We start from the raw sequence: 15,099 nt of genomic DNA, 5'->3' as shown, positions 1-15,099 counted from the left end.
TATGCTTCGTCTCTAATAGCCCCTTTGTCGACGGGGCGTTCAACTTAGTATACACACTTTTTCTTTTTCGCTATCAAGAGCAACAGTAGTAGTTTCAGAGGAATAATTAATACGTAAGACACCGACACAAATAGAAAGAGCTAATCTACGAAGCAGCAGTCCGATATTTATCAGACTTTTCGCAAATGTTCGTCACATAAAGAGTATTAAATGATTACATTTTCTATCCATTCGAAACTAATGTCCTTCATCAGTATCAGTATGATGTGCGCCACGGGCACGAATAGCGTGAAAGTAAGCAGCCTCGAAATGTCGTCCAGGAATTTCTTGCCACGCCTGTGTCAGTTCGTGAAAATGGCTGGAGGCTCGTCTGAAAGTTTACACTTTCACATTGAAATTACTAATAGAATTACAATGAAATGTGTATCCCCACCTGATATAAGTCAACGGGGACAGTTGAAAATGTACACCCCGACCGAGGGTCGAACCCGGGATCTCCTGCTTACATGGAAGACGCTCTATCCATAGGATAGTTCGACTGCAGGGACTTATCTCTGACACGCCTCCCGTGAGATCCACAGTCCCAACTTATTTTCCTGCACAGTATTCATAGTGCCCTTGCCTATTATACTCATTACTCGCGGCCTTTTGCCGATTCCCGTAAGAGTTCGGGCACTGTTTGTGCATCCGCACACAGTGGGAGGGGTGGCTCAGATGGATAGAGCGTCTGTCATGTAAGTAGGAGATCCCGGGGTCGAGTCCCGGTCGGGGTACACATTTTCAACTTTCCCCGTTGACTTATATCAACGCCTGTATGCAGCTAGGGGTATACATTTCATTGTAATTTCATTCTAACGAGCTGCATGGTCACCGATGGTATCTGTTATTTCGGACATGTCCGAAAGGACAGATACCATCTTCATATATACCAACAGAATTACAGAAATACACCATGCGAATCAACGTGCGTAGAACAAAATGTTGAAAAAGACAAATACAAGACATATGCTAACATACGTTATGACCCTTATAGGACTATCAGTACATAATGATAGGAAATAATGATGTCTCTGCGTAATTACGTTATGACAAGCATAATGGCAGCAAAGAGATTACTATCACCTCCACTACATCATAGTACGAGAAGTAATAATGCCAGACAAAAGCACCCTATTAAACGTAATGACAGCGAAGAGAGGAATCTTTATTATAGGGTTAAATGTATTCTAGTGAATAAATATAACTATAATGTCTCTTTCTCTACAGAAAATAGTTTTCAGAGAAGACTTTTGCGTACTATGGAAAATACTGGTGACTCGTTGCCCAAATTCAGGTGTCTATAAATTAACTTGCAACAACTGCTCAAGCTATTGGATTGGTCAGACAGGCAGAGCTGTGAGGACAAGGTACAAAGAGCATTTGTTAGGAATGAAAGGAGCTAAAATGCATAACACTACGTTTGCTGAACATCTACTGATTGCCAACCATACTCCGAAAAATTTGGAACACACAGTTATTCTTCACCGAAAAATCAAAGTCGTAGGATGGACCTTTGGAAAGAATTAGAGATCTACAAACGTCTTGAGCGCAAAGATGGAAATTTACTGAATGACCAGCTGCAGCTCGCCTGTAGACAATTTTTCGATGGTTTCAAACCCATTTTGTTCGCAAAAAAGTCTTCATACGACTGCCGGTAGCCTTTGAGAGTGGTTCATTTCCTCAAAATTCTGTTCTTCAATTTTTGTGCAATATAGTTTCGTTTGTCATTTTTTGTTGTACTGATATACTGATGCCACCCCCTTTTGTTACGTTTGCTACTATACGGGGACTTATGAATTTTTGATCTTTACTGTCATTGTATTTAATAGCGTGCGTATGCACTAGCATTATTACGTTTCGTACGGTGGTGTACTGGAGGTGATTTCAATCTCTTTGCTGTCATTGTACTTGTAATAACGTACTTATGCACAGACATCATTATTTTCGTGTACTGATAGTCCTATAAGGGTCTTAACATATGCTAGTACATTTTTTATATTTGTCTTTTTCAACATTTTATTCTATACGCATTGATTCGCATGGTGTATTTCTGTAATTCTATTAGTAATTCCAATGAGCTTACGCTTATTAGCTGTTTATACCGCCCAGCGCACGTGTTTATCGGTGCTTATACTTCAGGATTTATTTTTCTCCTCTCTCCACTCTCAATCAGTAAACATATAGCTCTTAACAGGGTGGCTCAGCGTGTTCGGTCAGAGGGTAAGCTGCCCTCTGTAATAATAATAATAATAATAATAATAATAATAAAATAACTGAGTTAACCGATCAACGACGAACTTAAACGGGTGTCTTAGGACGTCCACCCCGAGCAAATGCAATAAACGAAAGCGAACAAAATGAGATTAAAAAAAAAAATTAGCTTAGTGGTCAGCATGACGAATTGCCGTCCTACGGGCCCGGGTTGGATTCCCTGCTGGGTCGGAGATTTTCTCTGCTCCGAGAGTCGGTGTTGTGTTGTCTTCATCATCTTTTCATACCCATCCGGCGCGCAGGTCGCACAATGTGGCGTCGAATGTAAAAAGACCTGCAGCAAGGCTGCCGGATCTGCTCCGCAAGGGGCTCCCGGCCAATGACGCGAAACGCTCATTTCCATTTTGTTACACCTTCTATTCTGTAACTGTTGCTGAAATGCAGCCCATGTTCAAAATATTGTCATTATTTTAATTAAAATAACGTTGTGTGTCTTACGCCTTCTCATTAGTCACGTTCAGATGACTAGTTTAGATATTGAAATTCAGTGACAAAACTATGCTATGTTTCGGGATGGCCAGTTGGATACGATTTGGATGCCAAAGCTAAGATTTTATAAATGGTGACATAAACTGAAGTGACAAAAGTCATGGTATGTTCTTAATATCGTGGCGGACATTCTTTTGCCTGGCGCAGAGCATCAACTCGATGTGGCATGGTCTCAACAAGTCGCTGGAAGTCCCCTGCAGAAACACTGAGCCACGCTGCGTCTATAGGGGTCCATAACTGCGAAACTGATGCCGGAACAGGATTATGCGCAAGAACTGACCTCTCGATTATGTGCCATAAACTTTCGGAAGGTTCATGGCGGGTAATTCAGTGGCCAAATCATTCGCTCGAATTGTCCAGAAAGTTCTTCAAACCATTCACAAACATAGTTCAAAAAATGGTTCAAATGGCTCTGACCGCTATTGGACTTAACTTCAGAGGTCAACAGTCCCCTAGAACTTAGAACTACTTAAACCTAACTAACCCAAGGACATCACACACATCCATGCCAGAGGCAGGATTCGAACCTGTTACCGTAGCGGTCGCGCGGTTCCAGACTGTAGCGCCTAGAACCGCTCGGCCACCCCGGCCGGCGCAAACATAGTGGCCCACTAATAATTCCGTCGTTGTTTTGGAACACGAAGTCCATTAACGGTTACAAATGGTCTCTAACTGGCCAAACATAACCGTTTCCGGTCAATTATCACCGGAGGACACAGCCCACATCATTACGGAGCCACCAGCAGCTTGCACGGCGCTTTGTTGACAAACTTGAGTCCATGGCTTAATGAAGTCTGCTCACACTCGAACCCTACTATCAGCTCTTTCGAAATGGAATCGGGACTCATCTGACCAGACAAGACTTTGGGATCAACGAATATGACCGAGCGAGGAGGCGCAGTGGTTAGCACACTGGACTCGCATTCGGGAGGACGACGGTTCAATCCCGCGTCCAACCATCCTGATTTAGGTTCTTCGTGATTTCCCTATATCACTCCATGGAAATGCCGGGACGGTTCCTTTGATAGGGCACGGCCGCCTTCCTTCCCCATCCTTCCCTAATCCGAGCTTGTGCTCCGTCTCTAATGACCTCGTTGTCGACGGGACCTTAAACAACAATATCCTCCTCTTCCTCAACGAACATGGTCACGAACCCAGGAGAGACGCTTCGTCGTCTGCTACCATACCCCAATAACACCAGATTTCGCCACGCTGTCCTAACGGATTCGTCCCCCATACATCCCACATTGACTTCTGTTGTTATTTCACGCGGTGTTTCTTGTCTGTTATCACTGACAACTCGACACAAACGCTGCTATTATCGGTAGTTACCGATAGTTTGCTTACCTCACTGAGACTCGAATCGAACTGAATTCAGATGACGTATACGGGTCGTCATTCCCTACTACTTCAATTCTATACCGAAGTTCATCAATCATAATGCCTATGAAGTGGGATGAGACATTCTCTCGGTAACCCATAGGTTCAACTGCCGATCCTGATCAAAGATTTAGAAAATAATCAGATTTTTTAAGACACTTTGAAAGGTGGCTACACTGAGCCACTGCGCCAGAGATTGCGCCAAAGAGTATTATTAAGCCGCCTCCACAGTGCTTGTTGAGAGCTCGTAGAGGTCAGTGCTTGGAGAGAGCTCGTAATAGTCAGTGCCTGTCGAGGTCTCGTGGTAGTCTGTGCTGAGATGTTGTAGCAGAGAGTGTTTGTTGAGATGTGCTATTAGGCAGTGCTTGCTGAGATGTGATATTGGAGAGTTCTGGTTGAAATATAACGTAAGGATTAGAATGATTTTCATCAACATAAATGAGGTAACTAACTCCGTTTGTTTTTATTTCAGTATCCTAAATAATGCGTCATTACAGGTTCAGTCAACAAAGCATCTGGCTTGTGTTCTTGTATTAGAGTGTAATTCTGCTTTCATTACGCGATTATAGTATTTGTAATTTTCTTTTATCACGTCAGTAAAATTGGTATTTAAAAATTCTTGTCTTGTTGAAGAAGAACCGTGCCAGATGTGCGTTGAGTCATACTTCCACATACAGAACAGTGATACTTGTGCTTGGTTTAGTAGGTTTTATAGTTGCTGGGGACTTAATTAATTAATTGTGTTAACGAAAATTTTCATTTCATTATTTGTTGTTGTTCTTTGCAGTCAGATAGCGTAACAATACTAGTCAGGGCCAACCGATTACGAGACACAGCGTAATCGGACATACAGCCACGAAAAATAAAAAATATTTTCAATCATATTTAATTAAGCCCCCATGCACGTGGCGACCGCTGCTTCGGATCGTCCCTTGGAATTCTTCTGATTGTAAAAATAGTAGACAGTAGTATTGTTGTAGTAATTTGTAGTTTAGTAATTGTAGTTTATATTGCATGTGTAGATTTGGTAATTGGCATTCTTCTAATGGTATTTTTCAAAATTTAATTTTTATTGTCTTGTCTATGGGTTTGACAATTTAGTGCAATTATTTCAATTGTTCGATTAATCGTGTTTGAGGGAAACATTTCATGTAAATGGTATTGTTGGAGATAAAGAGTCATTGTGTGTAATTTTCGTACAGTGACGAATTTTGTATATTTTGTAAATGATTACGCGATCAATGAAAAAGGCAAAAATGATGAATAGTGAGAATAACGAAATTGTTGACATGGCGAACTCGCCAACACAGGACAACAGTATGATGAATAATGGAGTTGAAAACAATTTAATAAGTCGGGAAGACAGTCCGGAACCATTTCAAAATTTTTCTCAATCAGAAAATTCACAGAATACGAGATTAACGATAGAAGATTCTGGAATCTACTGATAACAAACAGACCCGAACTTTTCGACTCTGTATGTACAGAACAGGGAATCAGTGATCATAAGGCCGTTGCAGCATCTCTGAATATGGAAGTTAATAGGAATATAAAAAAAGGGAGGAAGGTTTATCTGTTTAGCAAGAGTAATAGAAGGCAGATTTCAGACTACCTAACAGATCAAAACGAAAATTTCTGTTCCGACACTGACAATGTTGAGTGTTTATGGAAAAAGTTCAAGGCAATCGTAAAATGCGTTTTAGACAGGTACGTGCCGAGTAAAACTGTGAGGGACGGGAAAAATCCACCGTGGTACAACAACAAAGTTAGGAAACTACTGCGAAAGCAAAGAGAGCTCTACTCCAAGTTTAAACGCAGCCAAAACCTCTCAGACAAACAGAAGCTAAACGATGTCAAAGTTAGCGTAAGGAGGGCTATGCGTGAAGCGTTCATTGAATTCGAAAGTGAAATTCTATGTACCGACTTGACAGAAAATCCTAGGAAGTTCTGGTCTTACGTTAAATCAGTAAGTGGCTCGAAACAGCATATCCAGACACTACGGGATGATGATAGCATTGAAACAGAGGATGACACGCGTAAAGCTGAAATACTAAACACCTTTCTCCAAAGCTGTTTCACAGAGGAAGACCGCACTGCAGTTCCTTCTCTAAATCCTCGCACAGACGAAAAAATGGCTGACATCGAAATAAGTGTCCAAGGAATAGAAAAGCAACTGGAATCACTCAATAGAGGAAAGTCCACTGGACCTGACGGGATACCAATTCGATTCTACACAGAGTACGCGAAAGAACTTGCCCCCCTTCTAACAGCAGTGTACCGCAAGTCTCTAGAGGAACGGAGGGTTCCAAATGATTGGAAAAGAGCACAGATAGTCCCACTCTTCAAGAAGGGTCGTCGAGCAGATGCGCAAAACTATAGACTTATATCTCTTACGTCGATCTTTGTAGAATTTTAGAACATGTTTTTTGCTCGCGTATCATGTCATTTCTGGAAACCTAGAATCTACTATGTAGGAATCAACATGGATTCCGGAAACAGCGATCGTGTGAGACCCAACTCGCCTTATTTGTTCATGAGACCCAGAAAATATTAGATACAGGATCCCAGGTAGATGCTATTTTTCTTGACTTCCGGAAGGCGTTCGATACAGTTCCGCACTGTCGCCTGATAAACAAAGTAAGAGCCTACGGAATATCAGACCAGCTGTGTGGCTGGATTGAAGAGTTTTTAGCAAACAGAACACAGCATGTTGTTATCAATGGAGAGACGTCTACAGACGTTAAAGTAACCTCTGGCGTGCCACAGGGGAGTGTTATGGGACCATTGCTTTTCACAATATATATAAATGACTTAGTAGATAGTGTCGGAAGTTCCATGCGGCTTTTCGCGGATGATGCTGTAGTATACAGAGAAGTTGCAGCATTAGAAAATTGTAGCGAAATGCAGGAAGATCTGCAGCGGATAGGCACTTGGTGCAGGGAGTGGCAACTGACCCTTAACATAGACCAATGTAATGTATTGCGAATACATAGAAAGAAGGATCCTTTATTGTATGATTATATGATAGCGGAACAAACACTGGTAGCAGTTACTTCTGTAAAATATCTGGGAGTATGCGTGCGGAACGATTTGAAGTGGAATGATCATTTAAAATTAATTGTTGGTAAGGCGGGTACCAGGTTGAGATTCATTGGGAGAGTGCTTAGAAAATGTAGTCCATCAACAAAGGAGGTGGCTTACAAAACACTCGTTCGACCTATACTTGAGTATTGCTCATCAGTGTGGGATCCGTACCAGATCGGTCTGACGGAGGAGATAGAGAAGATCCAAAGAAGAGCGGCGCGTTTCGTCACAGGGTTATTTGGTAACCGTGATAGCGTTACGGAGATGTTAAATAAACTCAAGTGGCAGACTCTGCAAGAGAGGCGCTCTGCATCGCGGTGTAGCTTGCTCGCCAGGTTTCGAGAGGGGGCGTTTCTGGATGAGGTATCGAATATATTGCTTCCCCCTACTTATACCTCCCGAGGAGATCACGAATGTAAAATTAGAGAGATTAGAGCGCGCACGGAGGTTTTCAGACAGTCGTTCTTCCCGCGCACCATACGCGACTGGAACAGGAAAGGGAGGTAATGACAGTGGCACATAAAGTGCCCTCCGCCACACACCGTTGGGTGGCTTGCGGAGTATCAATGTAGATGTAGATGTAGATGTAGAATAGTATCGAACACAGATAGCTTTACAGCTATGACGAAGGAAGCTGGTTTTGTGGGAAATGTTAGGGGCGAAAGGAATTTCGAACAAGTTAATATGGAGCAGTTGATGAGTGTAATATTAAATTTTCGGTCTGAATTAAAAACAGAGATGGGAACTTTGGCAACACGGTTAGACTCACAAATGGAAACACGGATGGGAACAATGGAAACACGGTTAGAATCTGAATTAAAAACAGTGGCAACACGTTTAGAAACAGAGATGGAAACAATGGAAACACGGTTAGACTCACGAATAGGGACATGTTTCAAAAATATGAAAGATGAGTTAAAGAAAGAAATTAGAGAAGAAGTACAACCGATTTTGAATTCTCACAATAATAGATTAATTGCAGTAGAGATTAGACAAAGGGAACAGGATAAAGAACAGGAAGAAAGAGATCGCGTGATAGTACAAAAATTTTCAGAGTTAAATTTACAATGTGCACACGATAAGAAAGAAATATTTGAGAGAATCGAGGAATCCGTACCAAATGACAGAATAAATAATCTAACACAACAATATGAACAGTTAACTACTAAATGTGTTAATACTGAAACCCGAGTCGCGACACTTACGGAAGACGTAAATAAACAGAAAGAACAAATCGGTGATTTATCGGAAAGAGTTGAGGAGATTTCAGATCAATTGACAAGTCTTAGTTTAAATGGGGACAGAGATTCAGATGATACAGCACCATTGCCATTTGCAGAAACCGAAGAGTATCAGAACATAAATAAGCATGTTGAAAATCAAGGAAAATTTAATGAACGCGTCAAAAGGGAATTTGAGGCATTACGAAAGCAAGTCAAACAAATTGAAGGCGAAATAGTAGGAAAGGACAGTAGAAGAAACTTAGAATCACAGATAGCAGAGGGGTTTGAAGAAAATAATTTGTTTCATTTACGGGATGCAACAAGAGAGCGCCAGGCGCGCGAACTTGACAATAATCGACATTGGGACTGGGACAGACGGGGTAGGTCTCTGTCGCCACGAGGCGAAAACTTTGACTATAAACACTTTTTGACTGTTCGGAAATTTAAGATCTTCCGCAATTCTAAGAACGACATACATCCATGTGTATGGTTAGATCAATTTACGTACGCACTTCCGCCAAATTTGCCACTGAGTCACAAACTGGAAATTATGTGCGGCTATTAATGTCCTCAGGGGATTCACTACACTAAGTGAATATGTGCCGTAGCGAGCATAGGGCCTCGAGCTGTAGTGGTGCTGTTTCTCTTTTAGTTTTCTGTAGCGCTGCCTACTCTTTTACTATTCTTTGCATCTGTCAAAACAACTCTTCGACTATCAATCTATCTAGACAGTAGATAAACAGTAACCGGATATTAAGTCCTCAGGGGATTCACTACTCTAAGTGAATATGTGCCGTAGCGAGCATAGGGCCCCGAGCTGTAGTGGTGCTATTTCTCTTTTAGCTTTCTGCACCGCTGCATACTCTTTTACTATCCTTTCCATCTGTCAAACCAACTCTTCGACTATCAATCTATCTAGTGAGTAAGTAAACAATAACCGGATTTGACTAATTTACCCAAAAGTGATTTCGGAAATTACCATGTGGAGTTACTGTACCTTCAGCAATATTCATTCGTAGTTAAACGAAATTTTACCTGTTTATCTTCGTGACAATATTACTTCATATGTTGACGATATTCTTATTGCTAAACATTCTTGGAGTGAGCACAACAAAATTTTGGATTCATTATTACGTATTTTTGCACGAGTTGGCATTACAGTGAACTTGGAAAAATCTGAATTTGGTCGTTCACAGGTGAAATTTCTCGGTCACATTATTTCTACAGAAGGTATTCTCCCTGATCCAGAAAAATTAGATGCTATTCGTAATTATGCTGTTCCTACTACAAAACGTGATGTTCGTAGTTTCCTTGGTGTCTGTAATTTTCTTAGACGCTTTGTTAAATTGGACGATTTGGTCACACCTCGTTTATGTGAACTATCCGGAAAGAAATCTAATTGGTTTTGGGATGAGGACGCTCAGTCAGAATTTGAACAGCTTCGTGATGCTTTAGTTACTGCTCCACTTCTTTCACATCCGGATTTATCTAAAGAATTTTGTTTGGCAACGGACTCATCATACAAGGGCCTAGGGGCACACTTATTTCAAGAGATAGAAGAAGACGGCGTTGTAGTCCAGAAAACTATTGCATTTGGAAGTCGTGTTCTTTCTAAATCAGAAAAGAATTATTCGATTACGGAACTTGAAGCTTTGGCTGTTGTTTGGGCTTTCACAAAATTTCGCACATTTTTGTTTGGCAGACATACTAAGGTTTACACCGATCATCGAGCTCTGGAATTTCTTATGTCAGCAAAATTACCTTACGGTAGATTGTCACGATGGGCGTTGTACCTACAGGAATTTGATTTTAGTATTGTTTACATACAGGGTTCTTCAAATATTGTTGCTGATGCTTTATCACGTGCACCTATGGGTTTGAAACAAAGTGCTGAAGAGGACTGCAAGGAAAACAATTATTGTTTGATGTATATTCAAGGTGTTGCGTTTGAGAACTTTATTTCGTCTTCGCTCCAGGACATCGCTAAGGAGCAAAATAAGGATCCAATCTGGAAGGACATTAAGAAGAAGTGGAGGAGAAAGGAAAGCGTAGCGATTAGACAGCATTATTTAGTTCGCAATGACATTCTTTTTAAACGAAAATCGGTCGACAACTCTGTTTGGTTAGTTTGTATTCCTGATGAGTGGGTCAATAATTGATTTGGTATACGCATTTCAGTTATGCACACTTTGGTCCCAGAAAATGCTTTCACAAATTACGAGAACATTGCTACTTCAGTAATATGGAAAAACGTATTCGATCTGTTCTGGCCAAATGCAAATTATGTCAAAAGGCTAAGCCGCCAACAGTTTCTCACAGTGCACCGTTGTTTCCTATCATTCCAGCGAAATTAAAGGAGATGGCTGCAGTCGATTTGTTCGGTCCAGTGGTTCGATCTACTAATGGTTTTGCGTACATTTTCGTAGCAGTGGAACTGACGTCAAAATATGTGTGTTTTACACCGTTACGCAAAGCAACAGCTCGTTCAGTATCTAACGCTTTCATCAAACATTTTCTTAAAGAAATTGGTCATGTTGATAAGGTTATATCAGATAATGGATCACAGTTTCGTTCTAAAATTTGGCTTCGTACTCTACAGCGTCGTAAAATTAAACCAATTTTCATTTCACTTTTTCACCCTCAATCTAACGCTTCAGAGAGATGGATGAAGGAAATCAATAAATTGTGTCGACTTTATTGTCATCAGAATCACAGAACGTGGGATCAGTATCTTCATATTTTTCAAAGCATTCTGAATGAACTCTCTAATGATTCAACTTCTTTACCGCCTATACTGGTATTAAAAAATAAAGCACCGACAAATCGCATATCTGAAATCGTTCCTTTTCCGCCTTCACGGAAACTGCGGCATTCTGAAGTTGTCAACCTGGCTCTACGAAATATTGCATCTGCGGCTGCTAGAAGAGAGAGATCAGCTAAGCGTCCTGGTCGTTTAAAAATGTTGTCAGTTGGTCAGAAGGTGTTAATTAAGTCCCACCGTTTGTCTCACAAAGGAAAAGGCTTGTGTCGCAAATTTTTTCTGCTTTATAACGGTCCATATAGAATTCGTAAAATTATTCATGATAACACTGTCGAAGTAGAAACTCTTAAATCTCGACGCTCTAAAGGAATACATCATATATCTAACGTAAAAATTGTTGTGGAATGATATACTTTTAAAAAAATTTGTTTTGTAGAATGACATACTTGTGAGAAACTAACAGCTACATGTAAACATGCGGAGAGTACAAGGATACCGCGCTGTGTTTTGGCGGCGGCACATACTCAAAGCAACAGTCAAGTCTGCGCGCCGCACAAGGCAGTCGTTGACCGCGAACAATTGCTTCCTACGTCACGCGCCTACAGCTGATCGAGCGCTCAGTGCGAATGCACTGACAGCCGTAAACAAATACACAGTTTAATTTCTCCGACTAAATTCAGTATAAAGCTATAGTGACTTGATGAATTATGTTATTAACATTCAGTATTTTTCAGGATACGGTTCTATAAAATATTTAAGAACTTCAGGTAAATTCTGTGTGTCTCCGACGTTAAGAGGACTTGCTATCGAGAAATTTTCAGAAAGAATGTAATTTCCAAGAAGAAACTAATAAACTAAAAAGGTAACTATTAATTGAGTTCATTTTTCAGGTAACATATTTCCATTTAGGTACGTACTTTAGACGTAATTTGCTGCTCGCAATTACGTGATTCATACTTTGTGCTAAATTTCATGTTCTATGAAATTACTTGTGAAGCGACGTGCTTGCGTACGTTAACTGATTTTGACAATGATTATTAATGAACTGGGTTGTAACTTGTGTATATTATGCATCGCTTGGCTGCACTGCTTTTTCACTGATGTCATATTTTTTTAAAATTATGTGCCTGCTGTGCTTATTTATTTAAATTATAATTGTCACCTGATTTATTGTGCTGATGTGGTAGGTATGTAAGTTATACTTTGTGATTTATCTGCTTGCGCCTTCATGTTTACTTATTAAGATTACATATGAACATTTATTTGCTTATGCTGATATGATGCTAATGACATGTTTACTGCTATGCGTATGGATTACATATTTATACATTTCTGTTGTTGTCATAACTACTCTTTAATTTGGTGTATAGAAATGCTGATATACTGTGTACAAACAGAGAGTTTAGGTCACACCATTGGATTAATTATAGATTGTTCGCTTGGCAGAGCCTCGTTGTAAGGATTGTGCTGCATCCACTTGTTGACATTCTGTTCTCTACTGGTATATTTACTCGCTAGTGCTTGTTTTGCTTACGCTCAGTGCCTTATATTTTTAAGATAAGAAAATGAACTGCTATAATTCGACGAACGACATTAGTACAAGAAATTTCATAGAAGTCACATGTGCTGAGGTTTTATGGAAGCTGTATAAATTTATGCTAATAGGAAGGAAGCTAACGACATGACATACCAAAACTAGGTTTAGACCATTGACAGTTATTACACTACATTTTTCGTGAGTAATTGAAATAGGAAGTGACACTTGACACAAGAAATACTCCACATGTTTGCTTCTGTTTGCCATAATTCTTGAAGTGGTGTACACACTGTGAAATATTATGATCATTCACATTCCGTAATCGTACTTAATTACTGAGAGTTATTCGAACTAAGTCTGTTAGAGGTCATGTATGCATTTCTTTTGTTTATAATTCATAATGAGTAGAAGATTTGGGTCAGATGGATTACACTGAGGTTGTGTGTTGACAATGTGTCTTCGGATTGTATGGGATGATGAGGTTTGCATTAGGATTTTATCTGTACTTGTTCGAGGAGACTGACTAGAGGAAAGAGTTGTTATGGAAGTGAAATGATATTGGTAATAAGGTTTATATGTATCGACGCATTGAAGAGGTATTATTGAGGTATTATTGAGATTGTGTGAAGTTGATGATTATTGGAGTTTTGGTGGATAAGAGGTAAAGTAAGTGAGGAGCATATATTGGTAATAAGGTTTATATGTATCGACGCATTGAAGAGGTATTATTGAGGTATTATTGAGATTGTGTGAAGTTGATGATTATTGGAGTTTTGGTGGATAAGAGGTAAAGTAAGTGAGATGCATATTTTTTTTGTTGGTCTTATGGAACAATGAGGATGAAGATAGCAGACTAGAACACTAAAGTAGAAGGAAGATAGTCTATACACACACTTTGTTAAATCACTAAGCAGTATATACTTTTTTTTGAAGAGAGGAAGTATTTGCATATCTTGGCTCACTGACAGTTGTTCAACAACAGTACATTTGATCTGGCTTGGCAAACATTGATCTTGACATGATGACTATGACGTTGACTTAACTATTATTGACTGTTATACATTGCTGCCACTACTACTTGATACACATGATGAACATCAAATTTTGACAGAATTACATTTACACAGTTAACACTATTCAATTACACAGTAGTACTTAATGTGGACGATAGATGAATGAGTGTGTTTTGTGTATTTTCCTTTCCTAATCCTACCCACCTATCTCGTAAATATTATTTTATTTGTTTGTAGTGGCTTGCACTGACACCCATAAATATTATAGGTTTACTGGTATTCGAGTATTTGTAATAGTTAATATGACAACTATCTGATATCATTTGTGTGTTTATTAGAATTTGTATGTTTAGTGTAAGACATTGTAAAAGCAATTGTATGTGTATTCAAACTATTGTTCATGCCTGAACTGTCTGATTAGTGATGGTAAATATTATGAACTGTTACCTGCACTTTTTCAGCAAAATGTGTGACACCTAGGAATGATTAATTTCTGCTGATGAACTGTGTGATCAGTGATAGTGAATATTATGGACTGTTACTTGTACTTTTTCTACATGATTGGTGCCACTAGGACATGTTTAATTTCTGCTGATGAACAGTGTGATTAGGGATAGTGAATATTATGGACTGTTACTTGTACTTTTTCTACATGATTGGTGCCACTAAGACATGTTTAATTTGTGCTTATATACTCTGATGAACAGTGTGATCGGTGATAGTGAATATCATGGACTGCTCTCTGGACCTGCTCATCATTGCTAGGTGCAACTGATGGACTGCTTCTACTGAAATAATGTCACTTGCTCAACATTGCAGGGTGCAACTGATGGACTGCTTCTGCTGAAATGATGTCACTTGTCGGTGTCTGCACCTGCTCAACATTGCAGGGTGCAACTGATGGACTGCTTCTACTGAAATGATGTCACTTGTTGGTGTCTGCACCTGCTCAACATTGCTGGGTGCAACTGATGGACTGCTTCTACTGAAATGATGTCACTTGTCGGTGTCTGCACCTGCTCAACATTTCAGGGTGCAACTGATGGACTGCTTCTACTGAAATGATGTCACTTGTTGGTGTCTGCACCCGCTCAACATTGCAGGGTGCAACTGATGGACTGCTTCTACTGAAATGATGTCACTTGTCGGTGTCTGCACCTGCTCAACATTACTGGGTGCACAGATGAAACTACTTCTATGGAAATGATGTCACTTGTTGGTGTCTGCACCTACTCAGCGTTGCTGGGTGCCACTGATGGAACTGCTTCTACTGAAATAATGTCACTTGCCGGTGTCTGCACC

This window comes from Schistocerca serialis, chromosome 7 (genome assembly GCF_023864345.2).
Source record: "Schistocerca serialis cubense isolate TAMUIC-IGC-003099 chromosome 7, iqSchSeri2.2, whole genome shotgun sequence".
NCBI classification, from domain to species: Eukaryota; Metazoa; Arthropoda; class Insecta; order Orthoptera; family Acrididae; genus Schistocerca; species Schistocerca serialis.
Note: the sequence above shows the minus strand (reverse complement) of the source record.